Here is a 10,668-nt window from a genome sequence, read left to right on the forward strand (position 1 = left end):
GCTCTGGTGGTGGTGAAGAGTGGGAACAGGAGCTGGAGCAGGAGTGGGGGCCTGGCAGTGTGGCTGCTGCAGCAGGAGCGCTCGTGCAGCTGCCTGGGGGCCGACTGGCAGCAGCAGAGTCCTGAACTAAGGCAAGTGCATTCTTCTTATTCTTGCATTCAAAGCTGGTTCTCCTTCCCTTCACGGTGCTGTGTAGATAATGCAGTGGTACCCCAAAGGTCTGGTTTTGTGATGCCTGTAAGGCCCTCAGCCTTGAGACTGCAGAGCAGTTGTACAGCTTTGATCATGTCTGAACCCTGACCAGGCCCCTCATGCTCCTGCTCACAGCTTCTCTCTGGCAGGTGTTCCCAGGGGCTGCCTACCAGCACGGACTGTGGAGCAAAGTTAGTGATAGTAGCTTTGCTTAACTGGTAGTTGAAAAGTTAAAGAAGGATACAGAAGACAGGACTTTCCAGCCTCTGGAGGTTATCATCTTACCTGTCAATGGAACAGTGAAACCACAGGCCTGCAGGTTTTTCTGAGGTGAGAACTTGCAGCTGAAGCTATTGCTGTGTGTCGATTAAGATGAAGAAAATGCTGAACCAAATAGCTAGGCTGGGGCACTCTACTCCTGAAAGGAATATTCAACTCCTGGCCAGGTCTCAGTATTCTCCCTGTAGTTTACTTTAAAAAGTTACACAGCAAAAAACAAGTTAGAGAGAATGGATTGTAACCAGCTTCAGTTTCTCTGTGTGTGCTTTCATCTCTGGGCTGAAGAGTCTGGTTCCTTCTACACTCCTGGGCTGATGCTCTGTTGGGCTTTTTGCACAGTGAAGAATGGAGAATGTGGTCTCACCAGGGTGGAATAGTCAGAGTGGTGGGAGATGCTCCGTGCAACAGGAGAATCTGTCTTTGAGCCCACCTCTCTTCAGCTGAGGAAAGAGTTGGGCATGGGCCCACCACAATATGCTATCCTATGAAATATGGACATCCATACCATCATTTTCTGACAGAAAGGCTGCAATTGTGTTTTGTAGAGAGCCTAAGCCCATGGTGCATGGTATGTATTATTGTACCAAGCCATCTGGGGCCTCTGCTGGAGAATAGTCTCTTGTTTACCCAGCTAGGCGTAAGCACAAAATAAATGCTAAACTGCTTAGCTCTTTCCACACTGTTACCAGACTTAGGCATCCCCAGAGCTGTTTCTCCAGGGGTGCATTTCGTAGGGGAACAACATAAAATTACAAGGTGCCTATGCAGGAACTGCGTGGGTAGTTTTTCAGGATCACCTGTTTGAGACTTACAGGCTTGCATTCCTTAGTGGATCTTGTTTACAGTCTTTTAATTTCAGTGTTTTCAGTCACCAAGGACAATCTCTCTAGTGGATAAAATGGATATCATACACAATAAAGCTGGGTATTATTTAACATTTCAGAATGAACTCTAGATCTTAGTATATGCTCTCAGTGCCTGTCCTCATCCCATAATGCAACACAAAAAAAATTATTTTCATATGCTTTTCTGGGTTGCTCTTCTTTGCAGTACCTGAGCTGTGTACAAACATTAAGGTGGTTACTGGAAAGAAGGCATGATGTCCATTATACAGACGGGGAAATTGAACTAGTTTGGTGCAAAGACCAGTGATGTGTTCAAACGGTCTGTGTCAAATGTCTCAGAACCTGTGTGTGTGTGTATGTGTATGTGAGAAGGAAAAAGAAGAAAAGCGTTTGGAAGCCTGACTGAGTGAGATTTAAATAATCTAAGGAAGAATTAACCAAAGGGGAGGATTTTAAAAATAAGGCATTTTATGTGGTATTCTTGCAAAAAACCTTGCAAATGTATTATTTAAAAATTATGGAAATTCCATAGTCTGCTGCATATGAGTGTCCAGTTTTCAACTCATTAGAGTTTAAAAAAAAGACTTTACAGTTGCTTTATATATGGATGTCAACACAGTAGTAAACATGTAGTTCTAACCAACATTATCATTTCTTCCCACCGGACTTATCGAGATGGCATAGCTGGCCATTATCTTAATCTGGACAGATAGGCCTGGCTAGTACTGGGTGTTTGATTTACTACAAGTGTGTCAGCACTTCTGGTTAGTTAGTAGACTGTAACTACTAGATAATGCATTCACTGTTTATTAGCTGACAAAAAATAGTAAGATAATGGATGTTGCTAGAGTTTCAAGTGTCTAGTGTAGAAAACTGGAATACTTCCCCAAACAGAAATTCTATGGACAATATAGTTGTATTTTGACACATTTAGACTTTTTGAGACGTTTATCCAATAGTTTCCCATGGCAAAGTACTGAAGAAACATCTACTGTTTCCAACCTGGTTTTTTGCTGAATTCATTGTGCTGCTTCTGGAGATCCCTACTCTTTTCTAAAGAATTATCCTGTAAAAGGGAAGATAGTCAATAGCAACATTTCATCAGCCTTGTGGGTATGTAGAAAAACTTGTGTTTCCTGGGAGGTGGAGTTCTCTTTGTATAAAGTGATGCTTGTATCTTTCTGCTGGTGCAATTACACATAGCTTGGGCTGCCTTAATAAAACACTCCTTCATGCACAGAAAATGAAAGAGTTTATCCAAGATTAGAGTATGACTCATTTCTAGGCAGATATTTTTCCAGAATATGCTACCTTGTGTTTTCATTTTATTTATTAAATTCCTGTTATTTTATATTAAGGCATATTTGTACAGTAGTGGAATAATTTTGCTGAAATAAATAGAACTTGGTACAGCCAATAATTTCCCTTCTTCTTCTGCATGCAGGTTGCCCACAGATAGAGAATTTTCTCCTTGTTTGAAATTATTGCAACATAATTTGCAGGTGCTACTACAGAAATAAGATAATTATTTTGTTACAAAGGAAAAGGTGTTAAGTGAAACTGTTGTTCCCTTCCCCTGGAAGATTGCTCTTAACTCCATGGTATCAACACATATTTAATGAGAATAAGCAAAATATATTGCTTAAATATTCCTTTGTTTTAACACATTTCAGTGTCTAGCTATATTACAGTTGGCTCTTAGTACATACTTTACATTTTAAATTGAGAAAAATAGTCAGGATCATTTTTTACTTGGCATTATTAATAAGTGAGAAGTATTTATAAATAGTTAGTGGCATATACTAGTTATTTTACAAATTTGTAAGATAATACTTGCATAAGAAACAGAAGTTGTAAAGTGATACATGATAAGGAATCAGTCCACAGTGCTCCCAGAATCTTTAATAAGGTGCGCTAACTTGAACAATGTGCATTTTAGTATAGTTAACTGAAGGATAAGATTACTAGGAAAGAAAAATGTAATTTAGTTATCTGAGGGAGGGCTGCATCATGAAAAGTAGTGATACAGAAATGCAATTAAGAGCACACAGAAATGCCATCCTTATGAATAAATGTCAGGAGCACTGTAGCACTAGGGATTTTGTTGGTGGAACAGTAGGTCTTGCCCTGATACCAAGGCAAAATCTGAGAAACCAGTTAAGCAGAACTATGTGGGACCTAGAAACCCTTTTTACAGAAGAGACTTTAAAAGCTTAATCTCTTTAGCCCTTCAATGAATCAGGGAAGCACTAACTCACGTGGAATTACATGAATAAAGAGAATAACCACAGAAATCTTCAGTTTAGCAGACAAATCTTTTAAAAGATGTAACGTTTGAAAACTCAGTCAAGAGATGTTTTTTATTAAAAAACAAAATCAAAACAAACAGAAAACCCCATAGATTAACTAAGCCCTGGGGGAAAAATTGCTAGATAGACCTGTGAACTATTCTTTTTCACATGAAATCTTTAAACCAAGGTGGTGGATATCTTTCCAAAGGATATGTCCCTTAACCTAATTGTCACCTGTACCATGCAAAAGGTCAGGCTGGAGACTTGTGGTGCTTTCTTCCGACCTGAAAACCTATGATGCTATGAAACCTCAAAATGAAATAAAGAAACCCCTTTCAAATGTTTTATAAGAATTTTAGAATATCTTCCATAATATTCATATGGTATGAGGTTAGACACTGCAATGAATGGACTTTTTAAATAATTTAACAGGCTACATTTTAGCTACATTACAGTTGGGGGTTTTTTCCCTGTTTGTATTGCTATATTTTGATTAATAGTCATTAGAATTGCAGTATCTCCTTTATTTAGGCTACCAAGCCCCTTTCCCTGATAAGATTTTCTTTCTTTATTGGTTTATCAAATCTTTTAAGATTGGTATTTCAATGCTGGGTGTTCACCTCAGGATAACTTTCTGGAAAGCATATTCTGTATTTGGCAGTGATCACAAACAACATCAAAAGCAAAATTACTGAAGCTAATAAAAACAAATGCTAGTGCAAGAAGTAGTTCCAAAATGTTAGACAGACTGGTGGGATAATATGAAGATTTACAAGATTTCTTTCTCTTTTATGTTAAAAACTCTCAGTAACTGTATTTTTTTCTTATGTGTTGATGAAATACGAGCATGCTTTTGGACACTTAAAAGTGCTAATCACAAAATAACAATGATAACAAGCAATGTAAGACATTTATCTTGTAACATATAATCCCAGTGTCAGATAAACTCTTCTTTTCCAGCATGCATAGGTAGCTCTTATTACTGAAACTCAAGCTGCACATAATTATTGGTAACAGAAAAACACTGGTGTTTACCTCCCACACACAGAGCTACACCTTGCCCTCCAGGAAATCCAGAGCGCTTCCTAAGAATTATTTCTAGCTGTGGCCTGTATTTCAGCCTCTTTTGTATCATTTTACAGTGGAAGCTTGTCAGAGCCAATCCTGACTGGTGCGCAGGGTTTGACTGAACAAAGAAATGAAACTCATAGTGAAATCTTGTCTTACATTGGACCTTTTATCACAGGATCTCTTCTGCTTGGTTCAACAAGTTTGATGCTTTACCCAACACAGACTGATGCTGGAGACAATCTCTGTTCTCAGCAGTCGGAGTCAGAGGGCAGAATCAAAAGCATATTTCAGTAAAAGTTACTCTACAGATTGACAAGGAAGAATTAGCTAAAATAGTATTTCCTTTGTCTATATTTCCAAATTGATCATATTTTCCTCCTGTTTGGAGGAAAACAGGAGGAAAACTTATTTCCTAAGTTTGCATGGAATTATTATGAAAGAGAAGGCACAGCATGGTTACCTTTGGCAGGAGAGAGTTAGGCTCAATGGTTCAAGCCCTGGTTTTTTATTTCACCAGGTGACTTTTAGATATATCTGGAAAGAAATGACAGCATTCAATCTGATACCAGGATTGTATCTATCAGCTGACATTGCATCTGGCTATTACCTCTGTCCTTTAGCCTCACATGGAAATGTGCAGTACTGTAGTGCCAGTATGGGATTCAGGAGATCTTTCCTGTCCTCGGTCTCCTTCTATACCAATACCTTGTGTTTACCTCTGATACATCCCTTTGTACCTTACTCTTCTACAAAATTAGTGTGAAAGCATTTTTGCCTTACATGCATAAAGAAGCAGAATATATATTCTAGAAAGAACAAGGGCCCAGCAAATCTCATAGGGAATCCTCTGCTGGGAAACAAAGTCACTGCAAAGGAATTGGAGACTATCAGATCACAATTGATCTCTACATGGTGACCAGAATAGGGAAAGTAACTCTTGATTGCCCAAGCAAGTAAATACTGAGAAAGGATAAAGAGGTTTATACTTCATCTGTATCTGGCACTGATGCAAGGAAAGGAGGAATGCTGTTTAGGATTTGGGTCCTAAATTCAAAAAGAGTGATGAAAAATAAGAAGGATTTCATAGAATAGAGATGAGACATGATTAAAGGATACTCTCCTTCTAATGTGGGGCTCAAGGAGTTCCACCTCTTTAGCTTATCAAATAGAAAGTTAATGGGGGCCCTTTATGTACCATTCTATGGTGTAAATATTCATTTAAAAATCCGTGCCTTAGCTCTGGCAGACAAAGATCCAAGACCTGCAATTTTAATTTCTAGTTACCCGTAATCAAGCATTGAGAGGGTTACCAAGAATTATGGTAAATTTTCTCTTGATATTTACATCAAAATACATGTGTCCCCCTTAAAATTATACAATCTAGTTTGGACAGGGATGAGTTCACGAAAATCTGCTCTCCATTATGCCAGAAGTCAGACTAGAAGACCACACAAGTCACATCAGGCTTTCTAATCTGCTAATTAGATAGTTTATATAAATTCAGTTTAATTGGGTCTGTGTTTTTTAATAAACGGTATTTTTAATGTTTCATGTTTGACTGCAGCCTCACCTAATCTCAGCTGTTTCTTACTGTATACGTGTGGTGGGACTTTGACATCCTACCAGCACCTCCACCTTCATCCTCAAGTGTTGCATCATTAGCTTGTTACACAACCTGCAGGGTTGATGTTGTTGATATGGTGCCAACTACAAAATCATTGAGAGATGGAGTGATGGCACTGCTGGAGATCCCAACAAAACTGCTCGAGATCCTGCACAGAAGCTGTTTAACAAGACCAAATTCTGTTGTACCTTTTATAAACCTTAAGTAGAATATACTGCTCAGATGATTGTATTCTCTTTACAGGTCTTTGTTGAGGATTTTTAGCATGTCATTCCAGATTTTTTTTTTTTTACAACTAAGTGTATAATCTTCCAGGTTTTTATCCAGGCTGAGGCTGATATTTAAAAGAAGTTTTGTTCTCACTTGTTCTTTCAGATGTACTTTGCTTGGTAGTCCTGGGAACAGCCTGTCACCCTGACAAGGATTAACCTCATCCATTGGACATGCTGCTGTTTCTCTGGGCACCTCTCCAGCTTTGCATGGAGAGCAGCCTGTCCTTAGCACTATCTCATCAGGAAGCAGTCCATCCTTTGGGGGACACTACGGCTTCCTTTCCTTTGGGATCAAGATCTTTCATTCCTTCAAGCCTGTTGGTGGACATTAAAAGAAGTACCTCTGCTGTTTCAGGTGAGATGTCAGCGCAGTGCCCTCACCTACTGGCTGAGTTTCTAGGTATTATTCTGCCTTGGGAAGAGGCAAGCACTCCACAGCTCTGCAGTTCAAAACTCTGAAAAGTGCTGTCCCCTTCCTGTTTGCATTCATAAATTGTTTCCATTTTCCTCATTTCAAAAGCAAGCTGCAGCAGATCACCCTCTTCACTCTTTTTTGTTGCACCATGTTTTGGTGCCTGCTAAGCTCCTGCTAGCTTCCTGAACCCTCTGGCTTTTAAATACTTCTTACTTTTCCAAGAATTTTTAACAGCCACTACCTAAAATGTCAATGCTACTGGATGTTTCAGTGTAGTCTCAAACCAAGCTTCCACCTACTGTGATTTGGAAAAGATGTTGCATATGTCCATTACATATCCTCCACTAGCAGAGGACTGAGTGCAGAAACCAAACTATGTACTGAAGGTGAAAAGCATTTTACCAGGTTTTGAGAAAACCCTTGTAACTAAGCCTAGGTAAAGGCTTAGCATGAAGCCAGGATAATTTTGTGACTAATAATAGATTCAACTCAGAAAAATTGTTTAGAAGCAGAACTGTGTACCCACAGAAGGAAGGAAATGAACAGTTTGAGTCTGTTAAAGACTCTTTATCCCTCCGCCCATAGGCATACATCTTATCTGTACCACTCCTACATATCCTAGATCAAATTTGAAAGCCATCATACTTCAGGGAGCTAAACACTTCTGAATGCTTTATTTCACAATACCAGAGATCTGCAGGTATAAGTTTCTCTTTATATATGGTGTGTTCATACACCCATGTACAAGACTTACTGGACACCTTTTCAGTATTAGGCTATCTGGGACAGGGTGCTACAGGAATCTGAAGTACTCCTTTTGGGAGTATCCAAATCAGGAAATTCAAAGCACTAACAGATATAAGCCTGTATCAGCAGTGAAAGAAATGGCATGGGTGCTTTTCTTTAAGAACAAAAGCATGTATTCTAATTGAGAATACTGGCTAACTGCCTACGTGTGAAATACTTTAAAGGCTTGTGCCTTTGAATGTATTAGGTCCAATTTCCAAGGCTGTTGAGAATTTGCCAACTGCATAATTTTCAGCTGTAATTATGAAAGATTACTGTCAGAAAGGCTGACTTTCATTCTTGAAGGCAAATCCTGAGAAGATACTGAAAAACCCAGACTCACCCTCAGTGTTTCTGACGAACCTTTTACAGTTTCTTCTGATGAAGTAATGCTGGTAAGATAATAGCTTTGCTAGAGAGCTTTTGAAAACTGGTCTCTCAAGCTTAGAAAATCTGTGTGAAGAAAGTAATAGTTATCATTCAAACTTGACGCCAGACTCTAATTATTACTTCAAACACAACAAAACAACAACAGGATTTTTTTTTAAATCTCCTTGCTACACTGCAGTAGCCACACCTACATCCTTTCAGAGGAAACGTATTTCTCTTCTCCTGAATACTTTGCACAAATATGTATTAATTTGTACAGTGCACTCATAAATTTGTTTAGAGATTAGCTCTTCTAATTTTTACTCTGTTGATCTTACTGTAATGCTTTATGCAGTACTACATTTAAATTGAACTGAACTTACTTCAAATGCTGTAAGCCCTTGAAACTTCCCTTGCTTAGGAAAGACACCTTGTTTACGGTAGAAGTGGTAAGGGCCACAAAGCTGCTCAGTTTCACTTTGCCTTTACCACACTGGTCTAACTAAGCCAATCAGACCAGTTGTGCTCAACAGTGTTACGTTTAGGAGTGTCGCTTGATCCCACAAAGTGCTGGGCTCATATTCCCAGAGAAGACGGGGACCATGAAATACAGATTAGTTTCTTATCTGAAATACAGTGTTTCACCTTTCCTGTACCATCTGTCTAGCTGACAGTCATTTCAGTAGGACTACCAAGCTAAACCTGCAGACTCAAATAGCATTATTATATGATTTTTCAAAGCAGCCAAAGCACATGCTCCACTCCTCCTTTCTTAGACTGATTATATACGTGCTGGTTGTTAGCAATGAAGGCACTGAAAACCGGAGGAATTTAGCATCAAAGAAATACTCCATTTTATTACAAAAAAATATTGAAATCCCAAGTTCTCTCTACCTGCAGGGTCCTGAGAAATGCTCACTCTTTCAAAAAAACCCAACTGTATATTTTGACATACAATATGGGTCTGATTTGTAAAAAGCACAGGTTTTGAAATATTCTTATAGTTTTCCAGGAGAAAATTAATGTGTGGAATTTCCTTGAGAAATTTAATGTGTGGAAAACATGCATGAACTTGTATTTTGTAGTCATATTTGTGACTTTATTAAAGGCTGTCCATGGAACCCTTTACACCCAGGGATGGAAAATCATTGCTGTGTAAAACACAGACATACAAACATATGTTAAACACAGCTCTTTTAAAGGGGCTTTTCTGAAAGCGCTTGCCATTGCTTTCCTGATATGGCTGCAATGGTCTGGGGGTGCAGACACCTTAGGAAACATATGAAATATAATTTGAAATCGATGGAGAGGCCTTAGGGTACACACTGCCATGGAATGTTTTCCTACTGTTCTTTGGAATCGGGTTTATTTGAAAGAGTCTGTGTTGTCAGACTTATTTGGGTGACCAGTAAATAATGAAGGACAGAGGGGGACTTTTTCTCACAGAGCTAAAATAGGACTATGAGGAGCAAATAAACTCACTCATCAAGAGTGTAGCAACCTCTCCATGTTGCACATTATACACATTTTCATCCAGTGACTTGATACTGTGTCATATTATGCATTCCCAGGAACAGAAGAAGCATAAGGAGTCATCCAAAGAGGAAAGAGAGGAAAACGAATTCTGCTCTTAGTACTTCTGTTCTTTTAGTTTCTATTTTGCTGTATGGTGCCAGTACCAAAAAAAGACCTGCAGAGATACCCAGGAATGAGCTCCCTCATCCCAGTTTTCCTACATTCCCAGCATTTAGCAGGCCGTGTGCACTTAAATATGTTGTTAGTCTTCACGGGAGATCTTAAATCTTCCTAGAGAAGAAACTATTCTTCATATCCACACCACTCATCTTCCTCAGTCTGAACAACACAAAGCAGGACTGAGGAGACAGAACTTTCATTCTGCCAGAGACAGGCTTTGAAAGAATATCTTAAGCTACTGAGATGTAAAAAATGTACCTGTAAAAGTGGGGATATCACTTCTTCCTGATTAGGGCACTGAGAGTACAGCCATGAACCATAAGAGACAAAAGGTTCATCTGTGCCCAGCTCCCACGTAGTCCTGCCTCAGAGAGGTTCTTCTGACAAGGCAGCTGCCCCCGCATGAGGCCTCTCTGAGGTCTGTCCTGAGACCACCCTGGCAGTGCCAGGGTCAAGGTCATGGTCAGGCCAAGGTCATACAACTCCTGCTGGGGACATTTTTCATTGGGTTGGGACCACACTACCACCCTCAAACACAGTTTGTGTCGGAGACTATGGAAGGTTCAGATTTTACCCTTCAGGCTTCATGGGTCATTCCCGTGTCTTTGAAGTTCTGTTCCCACTGAAGATGAAGGCAAATTCCCGCTGAGATTAATGGGGTTAGGATGTGTCCTTGTCTCTGTTTTTTGCTGTTGTTTCCTTTGTTGCAGTAGACCTATTCCTTTATTAAAGTTTTTGCCTGGGGGAAAAAGTAAAGCCACATTGCTAAATAAATTATGAAATATTTACATTTGTGAAGCCAACCCCTCATGCCTAGCTCCTCCTCTGA

Source organism: Corvus brachyrhynchos, unplaced genomic scaffold, assembly GCF_000691975.1.
Source record: "Corvus brachyrhynchos isolate BGI_N302 unplaced genomic scaffold, ASM69197v1 scaffold101, whole genome shotgun sequence".
Taxonomy (NCBI): Eukaryota; Metazoa; Chordata; class Aves; order Passeriformes; family Corvidae; genus Corvus; species Corvus brachyrhynchos.